The sequence below is a fragment of the Hevea brasiliensis genome, chromosome 14 (genome assembly GCF_030052815.1).
Source record: "Hevea brasiliensis isolate MT/VB/25A 57/8 chromosome 14, ASM3005281v1, whole genome shotgun sequence".
NCBI lineage: Eukaryota > Viridiplantae > Streptophyta > Magnoliopsida > Malpighiales > Euphorbiaceae > Hevea > Hevea brasiliensis.
Genome location: NC_079506.1, coordinates 20,690,594 through 20,699,945, shown reverse-complemented (window position 1 = coordinate 20,699,945; position 9,352 = coordinate 20,690,594). Strand labels below are relative to the sequence as shown.

The 9,352-nt window shown below is 30.8% G+C and overlaps 1 pseudogene; it reads right to left on the bottom strand.

Annotated features, from left to right (window-relative positions):
* Window positions 1-3,754: 3,754 nt before the first annotated feature.
* Window positions 3,755-6,373, bottom strand: LOC131173138 (squalene monooxygenase SE1-like; annotated as a pseudogene).
* Window positions 6,374-9,352: the final 2,979 nt, after the last annotated feature.

The window sequence follows — 9,352 nt, the reverse complement described above, 5'->3', positions numbered from 1 at the left end:
GGATTGAGCAAAACCAACGTTGAAATGTAAAAAGAAGGGGACTTTTTCTCTGTTTTAGTGGTGATGAGTACTTGAGTCTTCAACTTGCAGGCTAGGTTGTACATGAAGCCATTGTTGGCGCCTCTTATAGGTTCAGTTGGTCAAAAGATTGTACACAAAATAACTCTCCAAAAGCAGGACTAATTAAATCGGTCAAGTGGTCAAATATAGCTTGTAAAATTTGGGAGTTGAACAGATGAATAGAAATTTTCAGGTAAGGTCAAAAGTGTTGTCAAGATCAAGAAAAATAAGTGCAGATTATTAAACTACTTCTTTGTTGGACTCTAGCAGAAGAAGTATATTAAACTATTGACTATTTGACTTGGAGTTATGGGATGATGATAATGGAAGGCCAGTCAATTTCAAGAGTGTTTCTTTGTTAATATCTGATAGCAGTATAGGAAGGAGTCCAGAAGCTATGGATCCAGGCCCAAAACAACTAAGCTAGAGCTCATTGCAGAAAAAAGAGGGAAGAGCTGAAATAAAGAGAATAAAGAGAGAGTGGAACGTTCTGGAGATATGCAGCTGGAGGAGGTTAGCAATGAAATTAATCTGTAATGTACACGAACATGAAACTCGGCTGAATGTGCCATAAGAGAAATGCTAGCGTAAGACAGCCCAAAGAAACCAAGAGTTTCTAATTTTTTTTTTTTTTGAAATAAAGTACCCAATCCTTGCCAATCATTATGTCAAAATAAACAAAATTAATGGCGTTGTTTATAAATAATAGGAAATCATTGCGATTTGAGGTCAAAATCATTTTAGATGCTTTTGAAAAAAATAGTTTGAAAAAATTATTTTGTTATTTTGGTGATCTAATAATTTGATTTTAGATCATTTTTAATACTCTTTAACTAATATATTTAAAAAATATTTTTATCAACAGCGGCTATGGCGGCAATGTCAGACAGGCCCTTAATGTTGTATTATGGTTGTATTGTAGACCTTGCAACAATTAATGATGTAATTAAATTTTGAATTGTGTACAAATTCCCAGTCTAGACAAACATTTTGGCATGCAAACTAATTTGGAGTTTGTAAAACTAAGTGGTGTATGGCTTGCAAACCTTATTTTGTATTCAAGTATTTGATACAATGAATGTAAATTAATGGTTTAGTGAACATTGTGAATTGAGTTGAATTTGGAGAATCAGGGCTATTGACTCGTTTTACTATCATCCGTAAGGGCATGTTTAATTAGTCTAATTATAAGGAAAGTGTTCGAAGTCTGATTGACTCTCTCCCCTAAAAGAATTAAAATTTGAGTTATGTTCAAATGTATACAAGTTCATAGAGGTTGACCCATTCACATAGCACAAACAATTTATAATATTTCAAAAAACGTGGATCTTCTTTTTGCATTTGACTCAACTGCAACTCGAACACAAGAGTTCACAGTGTTAAAGATGAGTACAAGATCATTGAGATAAAACTCGTTGATAAAATATAGGGTAAATACATTTACATGTGTTCTAGCCAAAGAAAATCTGTTAGCAATCTAATATGAAATTCACATGGCTTAGTTCATCTCCTAAATCGTTAGGTTATCTCCAAAAACAAGATGCACCGCTACCAACTTTCTTTGATTTCAAATCTTTGCATTTCTTGTTCTCAAACAACTTGAGATTAGCAATACGCGAGGATTGTGGGGAAGGACATTTGTCTTCTGCCTTTACGATAAGGAAAATGATTCCTAACGCAACCTAAAGCGAAAAAAATTTAAGAAAAAAAAAAAGAAAAACTACTTTAGATGTTGAAAAAAAATTTGAAAACAACTATTTTGTTATTATTGCGTCATAATTACTAAAACTTATCAAATTTAATATATTATTTTTAGCACTCTTTAACTCATATGTTTAAAAAAAAATATTTCTCAACAGCGGCAATAGCAACAATGTCAAATAGACCATGCTTGTTGTGTTTTGATCGCATTATACATCTTGTAACAATTAATGATGAAATTAAATTTTGAATTGTGTACAAATTCCAAGCCTAGACAAACATTTAGGCATGTAAAACTTGTTTGGAGTTTTTAAATCTAAGTGGTGTAAGGATTTGCCAAAAATGCCATTCATTTTTCAAATTAATTATATTATATATTTTTATTGTTTAAATTAATTTTAATATTTATATAAATTTAAAATTCTTAGTCCTATTTCTACTTAATTTCAAATAAATATAAAACTTTATAAAAAGAAATTAACTAAAATAAGAAACTAATACATGGAAAATAAAAAATACAATTAATCTATAATATATACATAGATATATAAATATATGAATGAAAGGACAAATGATGGGGCAAACTTTTAAATTGACTAAAATATCCTTATAAATTTATATTATCTACTAAAATATTAATTAATATAAATTAAAATTTTATTATGAATCCTATTTAAAAAAATACTTACATTTAATATTCATCATTATTTCATAATTTGCAAAAAAAAAAAAAGAAAAAGAAAAAAAAGAAGATTCCACTTACGTTGTAGCTACATATTTGGAAAAAAGAAAAAAAATTGAATACTTTAAAGTATTCTCATATTGTTATGAAATAATAAAAAATGCATGATTAAATTTATATTTGCATTTTAATTAATAATGTACTTATAAATATATAATATAATCTATAATTTTAAAAAATAAAATACTTGTTAAATATATTAAATAAATAACATATTAAATAGGTTTTATAGTTGTTTATACTAAACAATACGACAATATAAAATTTCAGGATATTATTTTAATGAAAATGAAAATTTTATTATAGTAATGCGCTAAATTAACAAAAATGTATTTTATAAATAATTTTCTTTTGCATTAATCCAGCTATGCAATCTCATTACGTAAATTAACATTATTTTAAAATATTAAAAATAAAATAAAACATATTCAAAACTAACTTATTTTTTTTAAAAGATAAAATAATAGAATTTGAACGAATTTAATTTATTGAGAATATTTGCATTTATCATTAATTTATTTTAATTTTTAAACATCTTCACTTATTTTTATTTTTAAAACTTGTTATTATATATTTTTTTTATTATATTACATTCAAGTTTATAATTAAGCTAATATTATATGCTAATAATATGACAAATAGTTTTCAGAAAAATATGATCGAGTAAAAAATAATATTTCTTAAATTGATAATATTTGTATCTATATAATTAATTAAAATGACATTAAAATTAATATTTCAATTTAAATAATTAAACGTAATATTTGTGATACTATAATAACACTATATTGTATATATATAAATTTTAATAGAAAAATATGTAAAAAAATTAAATCACGAGTCCAAAAAGCTAATAATATTCAAATGTATACAAGTTCCAAGTAGGTTGATCCATTCAAATATGCATGGAATAATTACGTAATAAACTAGTACAGTCCAATAAATTTTGAAAGCACAAATAATTTACAATATTTCAAAAAATGAGGATTTTTCTTTTGTATTCGACTCTAATTGCAACTGGACTCGAGATCTGATAGTCCTAAAGATGAGTATAAAATCACTAAACTAAAATTCATTAGTAAAATATGAAGTAATTACATTTATATGTGCTCCAGCCAAAGAAAATACGTTAGGAATCTAATATAAAAATTTACGTAGCGTAGTTGATCTCCTAAATCCTTAGGTTATCTCCAAAAGCAAGATGCACTGCTACCAACTTTATTTGATTTCAAATCTTTGCATTTCTTGTTCTCAAACAACCTGAGATCTGTAATGCGTGAGCATTGTAGGGAAGAACATTTGTCGAACTCCTTCTGCCTTTATGATAGGGAAAATGATTCTTAATGCAACCTAAAGAAAGAAAAGAATATGATAGAAATTAGAACTTTAAGTATATATTAATGGAAGTCATTTTAAATATAGGAAATCATCGAAAGTACGATTGGCAATACACACCGAGATCATTCTAGCTCCAATCCACATGCGTGCTCCAATCCACATGCGTGGAATTGAAGGAAATGGAACTATTAAGCGGCTGATGCCATAGATAGCCACCGCAAAGAAATGGAGAACCAATTTCAATGGACGAGGATTTAGACCAGAGAGTAAAGCAATAGGTCCATTCGAAAATACACCACCAAGAGTCAAATAGTCAAAACATGCTTCACGCATTTCATTTCTTGCAGGATCAGTTGATGCACTAAAAACCTTGTACAAGGCTCCAGCCAAAGTATTTATGGTAGATGCCACAGGCTGAATGGAAGTGGATATGAAGGGTTAGCACCAATTTTAATCTCACCGTTGTGGCCAAGAGTACTACCCTATTGTTTATCCAAACTAGATCCTAAATAATTTAAGTCTAGAAATTATAAAAACAATGCTCATATGTAACTTGTGAAAAATCATTTAATCACCTTGCGTAGAGTGTAGAAAGACTCAAGATACTTGCAAAGGGAATATACATTGCTTAGATCATGGAAAGGCCTCAGAAGATTCCTCAATACAACAATATCAGATAGCGCAACTGTCATTCCTCCTCCTGTTAAAGGGTGTCTCATGTTAAATGCATCCCCTAACAGAAGAGCACCAGGAGTGGGATAAGGAGCAGCAGGCATGCTTCTATTAGGCATTGTTCTTATGTTTCCTTTGTTAATTGCAAAATCAAACGCATCACGTAGCTCTTGGGGAGTCTGAAACACATATAAAAGCTCTTGATTATCCTAAAGATTAAAAGATAAATGACTTGTCAAATGCACGTCAAATTTCATATTAAAAAGTTCAAAGCATCATAAATCGAGTTATTTTTATGAGCTCCTTAGCACTATTATCTATACGTATCAATGCCAAAATGAAAAAAAAATGCATTAGCATGCCTAGAGAACTTTGAATACCTGGGGAGCCACCACAGTTTTCAAATAGTTGGCCATTTCGCCATTTGAAATGGAAGGTAGTTTTTGGCCAGGTATGTCAACCAAGCATCGAATTTCAGAGCTACTAATACGATAGAACAAGATTGGTGAAGGGTCTGCCAGAATAACATGTCCGTGATTTGGGTATGGAAGTTCACAATTCTCTAGGATCAATGCCACAAAACAAGAGGGGATATCAACCTGTATAAACACAAAGTTTCCAAATTTCACTTAAAACTCATGAAATAGAAAACACCTACACATTTAGGAATCTATCAACGAAGTTCAGAAAGAAGTTTTTGTTTCCTAGTTGAAACATAATCTTTACCTTAGGATTGCAGAGAGAGCGTCGCAAATTTGAGAAGCATCCATCGCATTAAATTGTGAGTGGAGCATAAGTAGTAAGTTCTTGACCAATTTTAGTTTTGTACTGCACACCCTTGACTGTCCCCTCCACTTCAAGTAGGGATGTTACTGTCCCTTCCTCCAGTCTTACACTACAATGAAAATAAGGGAACATATATGAGCTGTTGAAAGTAATAAAGTGATGTTCTTAATTATGCAGCATGAATTCAATAATTTGGAACATGAAAGGCATGGCAAAGTGAAGGAAGTAACTGGGGGAGAAAGAAGATTATTACTTAGGTAAAGATGCAGCTTTTTCACGCATTCTTTGAATGAAACGTCCGTTGTGAAAACTTCTTCCAGCCACATCTTGATCGAAGTTTTGCAAGGGGTATGATAGTTTAGTACTTTTCCCATTTTTGTAAAGAGCATATCCAAATACCTGTTGAGCATCGATTTCTTCTACACAATCTGCAACAAGCATGCATGTTAAGAATTAGAGCAAAAGTTGAATGACAGATGACCAAGACGGAAAGATTGATGGAATTCACACTGATTCAACAATCCATAAAAGATTATAATAATAATAATAATATCGTACTCACCTTCAAGGCCCAACTCAATTAATTTTAGGTAACCCCCAGGTTGCAGAAGTTCTCCAACAATTCTGTCAGGCAGAGTGAGGTCTCTTTCAATCACATGCACTCTCCGTCCATCCTGCAAATTGAAGGAAGGAAAAGAGATTATTATTATTATTATTATTATTATTATTATTTCCTGTAAACTTGGTTTAAATGTTAATATCTGCCTGATGGGTCGCTAATTTTGTGAATTTTTATCCTGTTATACATTGCCATCTAAAGTAGGGAGAGAAGATTAGATTCACCTTGCCAAGAGTGTAAGCAAGAGCTGACCCAGCAACACCTGCTCCAACTATAATAATATCAGTATTCGTGGCATTCTCCGACTGGCATAACACTTGTTCTGAGCTCTTCACAACTTCATCTCTGACATTTTCCCTTGATTCCTTAGTTTTCTTCATTCCTGTCGATCTATGCCACAGTACAAACCCCAAAATAAAAGCTAGAATTCCTCCAATTATATATTGATATTCCATTGCCAAGGATTGAGCAAAACCAATGTTGAAGTGTAAAAAGAAAGGGACTTTTTCTCTGTTTTACGGGTGGTGAGTGCTTGAGTTTTGAACTTGCAGGCTGTGCTGTACATGAAGCAAATGTTGGTGCCCCTTATAGGTTCAGTTGGTCAAAAGATTGCACAAAAAATAAAAAAACTCTCCAAAAGTAGGACTAATTAAATTGGCGAAGTGGTCAAACATAGCTTGTAAAATTTGGGAGTTGAACAGATGAATACAAATTTTCAAGTAACGTTAAAAGTGTTGTCAAGATCAAGAAAAATATGAGCAGCAAATAAGAGAAGATTATTAATGTACTCCTTGTTGGACTTGACTCTCCTATCTATATATGGAATCTGTCCACATCTCTTTGGATTTAATAAACTATTGAGTTGGAGATATAGGATGATGAAAATGGAAGGCCAGTCAATTTTCAAGAGTGTTTCTCTGTCCATATCTACTTAGCTGACAATAGGTTGTTTGAATAATTCATGGTTAAATCCATAAATAAAAATGAAATGCAATTCTTGAAAAAGGATTTCCTTTTCTTGTTGGATACAAATGGGATCCGAGTTTTAATAATAATTTGTACAAGTAAATTATATTTAGTTATTTCAAAAATAAAATTGAAAAAGAAAAATCATCCTGTGTTTGCACTTCTATTTCCATTCAAAGGTTAAACAGGCATGCTTGTACGAAATTATTTTTGCATCCCTGCATGCACTTCTCAAAATTATGCAACTGTGATGTGCAAGAATATGGAACTCAGCTGGGTGTGCAGTGAGGGAAATGTGAACGTTGCGACTAACATATCTACACTTTGAGAAACTCTTACCAATACCTAATCTATCATGAAATTATGACACAATATGTATATTTAGTGATGAAATCAACATGAATCAATGTCCTAGAAACGTTAGCTGAGTTAGGACTCACGCTTGTACTCTCATATAATAATCAATTAACATGTAGTTTGAACTTATTAAATCAATCAATGGAGTATGACTAATGTAGTTGAAGCAAAGCACTGGTTTTTCCATTTGTCTTTCAACTTTCAATTGAAGAGTCTAATATAGGACTAGCAGAAATATATCATAAAGTTGATATGCTTTGTCCAATTGTATCGTAAAATTAACATCATTTTGTACAAAGCAATAAATAACATCAAGACAATGTATTTAGATGTCATGGCAGCATATAACGACATTATGCATAATAATGTTGTAAATTAGTATGAAAGTGTTGTTAAAAACTTTAGGTTGTGGGGTTTATGTATCACTTTATGCTTACGGATAATTATTATTAATAATTTGTTTTTAAATTTTTAACCTGTTAAAGCCTAAATTTATTGTAGAGAATGGTGGCTGGGAAGGATGTTTCGAAGTCGACAGGAGATGGGGGAGGAATTATTGGTTCTAGCTGGCATAGAATCTCTATGAACGGCGAGGGGAAAAAATGGCAGCGGTGACTAACAGTGTAGCGAGATTCCCGGTAGGAACTTAGCGCATCCTATCAGGATGCATCGAACTTCTAACCGAATACCCTATTTTGTTTGAGCATCCTATATTTCATCCGAACTTCTTGCTCATTGTCCAAACACCCTGTCTTATCTGAATGTAGTTCCAGACCGAGCACCTTGTGTTCTAATCGAACATTTCATGTCCTGACCGAACACCTCATGTTTTATATGAACATATTATGTCCTAACCGAACACGTCATGTTCTAATCTAATCCGGATTTTAAGATCTCGATTACTTTCCATTTGGATCGGATTTTTATCCATACTATATCAATATACAAAATCTCTTTGTATTTGTTATGTTGTTAATCATTCCTCTTCTTGCAGGGAATTTGCAATTGGACACACTGCAGCCTAAATTATCAAACAACCTTCAAACTCCTGACTTTTTTTTTTTAATTTTCTTTTTTGCAATAGGGAAGGCATACACGCATTGTCTCAGAATCGATTTGGGATATTGAGGGAACACGCGCTATCCGCAACAATGTGGGATCTCAACATGACCCTCCACTAGCACCAACAAACCACAGAGACTTTTATCAAACTAGAGTATTGGGGAAAAAAGTTTGCAAAACTACCATGGAGAGAAAGATGCTTTTTAAAGCAGGGTTTTCAACCCATTGTTCGCCATTCAAAGTGGGGAACAATGGGTTACAAAATCTTCGCCAACATGACTGGCGAAAAACAATATGTCTTCCTCATGCAATTTTTTTATTTTATTTTGCATTTGTTGTTTTTTATGTTAAATTCATTAAAAATATTTCTACAAATTAGAAAATTATGAAAAAATACTTTTCAACTCTTTAAAATATTCTTAATTTTTCTTTCATGAGAGTTTTCATTTTTAATGCAGGAATAAACTGAGCATTAATAAAGATTATTTTTTTTTATTGTGTATTACTTTTAAAATCATGAAAAAATAATTTTATAGATCATAAAATTATAAAAAAATTTATTTTTGATTTTTCCAATAATATTTTTATTTTTTTCATATCAAATTTTTTTTGGCATGAAAAACAGTAATTTTTTTATGCTCAAATTATTCATGCTTCACAAATAAATAAAAAGAATTACGTTAGAAAAATAAAAATATTATGAGAAACTCAAAAATAATTTTTTATTTTTTATAATTTTTGGATGCCTTCAGAAGTAAAATACAATAAAATCACATTTTTTAATGCCCAATTTATTTCCGCAATACAAATAAAATTTTCAAGTTAGAAAAATAAGAATATTGTAAGGAGTCCAAAAATATTTTTTCCATAATTTTTTTTTTGGACAAATGTTCTTGATACTTTTCATATGAAAATAACAATAAATGAAAAATTAAAAAAAAATTGCATGAATCAGTGGGTTGAAAACCTGAACTTTGAAAATATGCTTTTTGGTTCGTCCTGGTATTGTAAAATTTCTTCCCTAATTGACTGATTATGGTGTTAAAGAA